The 5,000-nt window shown below is 53.9% G+C and overlaps 1 protein-coding gene across 1 annotated transcript in view; it reads left to right on the top strand.

Moving 5' to 3' along the window:
* LOC113818343 (uncharacterized) overlaps positions 1-5,000 on the top strand; it is a 271,880-nt gene that overhangs the window by 239,453 nt on the left and 27,427 nt on the right. The gene's annotated exons all lie outside the window — the stretch shown is intronic.

The following is a 5,000-nucleotide window of genomic DNA, read 5'->3' as shown; positions in this document are numbered from 1 at the left end:
TACTTTTCCCATTCCATTCACCTAAAGCGAAGCAATACTCACGGAAATGCTGCCCCCATCTCACAAATACCACAGGACTCGATACCAAAGCCAGAAAAGACCTTTCATACCTCGATCTCCCATTTGGTATTGCCCCAGCAGCTAACGGACTCTAAACCTGCCAAGTTCCTGCCTCGCGAGACACAAAGGATTCTGTACATTTATCTCAATCGGAGAGTAATGAAAGTTGAGGTGCTGGACGCGGAGGTGCTGGCCCCGAAACGGTTATCAGGCCATACTGGAGATAAAGGGTTTTGGCCAGAGATGAAGGGGTTTGGGACAGAGACCAAGGGGTTTTGGCCAGAGATGAAGGGGTTTTGGCCACAGACCAAGGGGTTTTGGCCAGAGATGAAGGGGTTTTGGCCACAGACCAAGGGGTTTTGGCCAGAGATGAAGGGGTTTTGGCCACAGACCAAGGGGTTTTGGCCAGAGATGAAGGGGTTTGGGACAGAGATAAAAGGTTCTGGCCACAGATGAAGGGGCTTTGGCCACAGACCAAGGGGTTTTGGCCAGAGATGAAGGGGTTTTGGCCACAGACCAAGGGGTTTTGGCCACAGACCAAGGGGTTTTGGCCACAGACCAAGGGGTTTTGGCCAGAGATGAAGGGGTTTGGGACAGAGATAAAAGGTTCTGGCCACAGACCAAGGGGTTTTGGCCACAGACCAAGGGGTTTTGGCCACAGATGAAGGGGCTTTGGCCACAGACCAAGGGGTTTTGGCCACAGACCAAGGGGCTTTGGCCAGAGATGAAGGGGTTTTGGCCACAGACCAAGGGGTTTTGGCCAGAGATGAAGGGGTTTTGGCAAGAGATGAAGGGGCTTTGGCCACAGACCAAGGGGTTTTGGCCAGAGATGAAGGGGTTTTGGCCAGAGATGAAGGGGTTTTGGCCACAGACCAAGGGGTTTTGGCCAGAGATGAAGGGGTTTTGGCCACAGACTAAGGGGTTTTGGCCAGAGATGAAGGGGCTTTGGCCACAGACCAAGGGGTTTTGGCCAGAGATGAAGGGGTTTTGGCCACAGACCAAGGGGTTTTGGCCAGAGATGAAGGGGTTTTGGCCACAGACCAAGGGGTTTTGGCCAGAGATGAAGGGGTTTTGGCCAGAGATGAAGGGGTTTTGGCCAGAGATGAAGGGGTTTTGGCCACAGACCAAGGGGTTTTGGCCAGAGATGAAGGGGTTTTGGCCACAGACCAAGGGGTTTTGGCAAGAGATGAAGGGGCTTTGGCCACAGACCAAGGGGTTTTGGCCAGAGATGAAGGGGTTTTGGCCACAGACCAAGGGGTTTTGGCAAGAGATGAAGGGGCTTTGGCCACAGACCAAGGGGTTTTGGCCAGAGATGAAGGGGTTTTGGCCACAGACCAAGGGGTTTTGGCCAGAGATGAAGGGGTTTTGGCCACAGACCAAGGGGTTTTGGCCAGAGATGAAGGGGCTTTGGCCACAGACCAAGGGGTTTTGGCCAGAGATGAAGGGGTTTGGGACAGAGATAAAAGGTTCTGGCCACAGATGAAGGGGTTTTGGCCACAGACCAAGGGGTTTTGGCCAGAGATGAAGGGGCTTTGGCCACAGACCAAGGGGTTTTGGCCAGAGATGAAGGGGTTTGGGACAGAGATGAAGGGGCTTTGGCAAGAGATGAAGGGGCTTTGGCCACAGACCAAGGGGTTTTGGCCAGAGATGAAGGGGTTTTGGCCAGAGATGAAGGGGTTTTGGCAAGAGATGAAGGGGCTTTGGCCAGAGATGAAGGGGTTTTGGCCAGAGATGAAGGGGTTTTGGCCAGAGATGAAGGGGTTTTGGCCAGAGATGAAGGGGTTTTGGCCAGAGATGAAGGGGTTTTGGCCAGAGATGAAGGGGTTTTGGCAAGAGATGAAGGGGCTTTGGCCACAGACCAAGGGGTTTTGGCCAGAGATGAAGGGGTTTTGGCAAGAGATGAAGGGGTTTTGGCCACAGACCAAGGGGTTTTGGCCAGAGATGAAGGGGTTTTGGCCACAGACCAAGGGGTTTTGGCCAGAGATGAAGGGGTTTTGGCCAGAGATGAAGGGGTTTTGGCCAGAGATGAAGGGGTTTTGGCCACAGACCAAGGGGTTTTGGCCAGAGATGAAGGGGTTTTGGCCAGAGATGAAGGGGTTTTGGCCACAGACCAAGGGGTTTTGGCCAGAGATGAAGGGGTTTTGGCCACAGACCAAGGGGTTTTGGCCAGAGATGAAGGGGTTTTGGCCACAGACCAAGGGGTTTTGGCCAGAGATGAAGGGGTTTTGGCCACAGACCAAGGGGTTTTGGCCAGAGATGAAGGGGTTTTGGCCAGAGATGAAGGGGTTTTGGCAAGAGATGAAGGGGTTTTGGCCACAGACCAAGGGGTTTTGGCCAGAGATGAAGGGGTTTTGGCCAGAGATGAAGGGGTTTTGGCCAGAGATGAAGGGGTTTTGGCCACAGACCAAGGGGTTTTGGCCAGAGATGAAGGGGTTTTGGCCACAGACCAAGGGGTTTTGGCCAGAGATGAAGGGGTTTTGGCCAGAGATGAAGGGGTTTTGGCCAGAGATGAAGGGGTTTTGGCCACAGACCAAGGGGTTTTGGCCAGAGATGAAGGGGTTTTGGCCAGAGATGAAGGGGTTTTGGCCAGAGATGAAGGGGTTTTGGCCAGAGATGAAGGGGTTTTGGCCACAGACCAAGGGGTTTTGGCCAGAGATGAAGGGGTTTTGGCCAGAGATGAAGGGGTTTTGGCCAGAGATGAAGGGGTTTTGGCCAGAGATGAAGGGGCTTTGGCCACAGACCAAGGGGTTTTGGCCAGAGATGAAGGGGTTTTGGCCAGAGATGAAGGGGTTTTGGCCACAGACCAAGGGGTTTTGGCCAGAGATGAAGGGGTTTTGGCCAGAGATGAAGGGGTTTTGGCCAGAGATGAAGGGGCTTTGGCCACAGACCAAGGGGTTTTGGCCAGAGATGAAGGGGTTTTGGCCACAGACCAAGGGGTTTTGGCCACAGACCAAGGGGTTTTGGCCAGAGATGAAGGGGTTTTGGTCAGAGATGAAGGGGTTTTGGCCACAGATGAAGGGGTTTTGGCCAGAGATGAAGGGGCTTTGGCCACAGACCAAGGGGTTTTGGCCAGAGATGAAGGGGTTTTGGCCAGAGATGAAGGGGTTTTGGCCAGAGATGAAGGGGTTTTGGCCACAGACCAAGGGGTTTTGGCCAGAGATGAAGGGGTTTTGGCCACAGACCAAGGGGTTTTGGCCAGAGATGAAGGGGCTTTGGCCACAGACCAAGGGGTTTTGGCCAGAGATGAAGGGGTTTTGGCCAGAGATGAAGGGGTTTTGGCCACAGACCAAGGGGTTTTGGCCAGAGATGAAGGGGTTTTGGCCAGAGATGAAGGGGTTTTGGCCAGAGATGAAGGGGTTTTGGCCACAGACCAAGGGGTTTTGGCCAGAGATGAAGGGGTTTTGGCCAGAGATGAAGGGGCTTTGGCCAGAGATGAAGGGGTTTTGGCAAGAGATGAAGGGGCTTTGGCCACAGACCAAGGGGTTTTGGCCAGAGATGAAGGGGTTTTGGCCAGAGATGAAGGGGCTTTGGCCAGAGATGAAGGGGTTTTGGCAAGAGATGAAGGGGCTTTGGCCACAGACCAAGGGGTTTTGGCCAGAGATGAAGGGGCTTTGGCCACAGACCAAGGGGTTTTGGCCAGAGATGAAGGGGTTTTGGCCAGAGATGAAGGGGTTTTGGCCAGAGATGAAGGGGTTTTGGCCACAGACCAAGGGGTTTTGGCCAGAGATGAAGGGGTTTTGGCCAGAGATGAAGGGGCTTTGGCCAGAGATGAAGGGGTTTTGGCAAGAGATGAAGGGGCTTTGGCCACAGACCAAGGGGTTTTGGCCAGAGATGAAGGGGTTTTGGCCACAGACCAAGGGGTTTTGGCCAGAGATGAAGGGGTTTTGGCCACAGACCAAGGGGTTTTGGCCAGAGATGAAGGGGTTTTGGCCAGAGATGAAGGGGCTTTGGCCAGAGATGAAGGGGTTTTGGCAAGAGATGAAGGGGCTTTGGCCACAGACCAAGGGGTTTTGGCCAGAGATGAAGGGGTTTTGGCCACAGACCAAGGGGTTTTGGCCAGAGATGAAGGGGTTTTGGCCACAGACCAAGGGGTTTTGGCCAGAGATGAAGGGGTTTTGGCCACAGACCAAGGGGTTTTGGCCAGAGATGAAGGGGTTTTGGCCACAGACCAAGGGGTTTTGGCCAGAGATGAAGGGGCTTTGGCCAGAGATGAAGGGGTTTTGGCCAGAGATGAAGGGGTTTTGGCCACAGACCAAGGGGTTTTGGCCAGAGATGAAGGGGCTTTGGCCACAGACCAAGGGGTTTTGGCCAGAGATGAAGGGGTTTTGGCCAGAGATGAAGGGGTTTTGGCCACAGACCAAGGGGTTTTGGCCAGAGATGAAGGGGTTTTGGCCAGAGATGAAGGGGTTTTGGCCAGAGATGAAGGGGTTTTGGCCAGAGATGAAGGGGCTTTGGCCAGAGATGAAGGGGTTTTGGCCAGAGATGAAGGGGTTTTGGCCAGAGATGAAGGGGTTTTGGCCACAGACCAAGGGGTTTTGGCCAGAGATGAAGGGGTTTTGGCCAGAGATGAAGGGGTTTTGGCCAGAGATGAAGGGGTTTTGGCCACAGACCAAGGGGTTTTGGCCAGAGATGAAGGGGTTTGGGACAGAGATAAAAGGTTCTGGCCACAGATGAAGGGGTTTTGGCCACAGACCAAGGGGTTTTGGCCAGAGATGAAGGGGTTTTGGCAAGAGATGAAGGGGCTTTGGCCAGAGATGAAGGGGTTTTGGCCACAGACCAAGGGGTTTTGGCCAGAGATGAAGGGGTTTTGGCCACAGACCAAGGGGTTTTGGCCAGAGATGAAGGGGTTTTGGCCACAGACCAAGGGGTTTTGGCCAGAGATGAAGGGGCTTTGGCCACAGACCAAGGGGTTTTGGCCAGAGATGAAGGGGTTTTGGCCA

Source organism: Penaeus vannamei, chromosome 15 (assembly GCF_042767895.1).
Source record: "Penaeus vannamei isolate JL-2024 chromosome 15, ASM4276789v1, whole genome shotgun sequence".
NCBI classification, from domain to species: domain Eukaryota; kingdom Metazoa; phylum Arthropoda; class Malacostraca; order Decapoda; family Penaeidae; genus Penaeus; species Penaeus vannamei.
The sequence above is the reverse complement of the archived record's forward strand: the minus strand, read 5'-3'. Positions and strand labels throughout refer to the sequence as shown.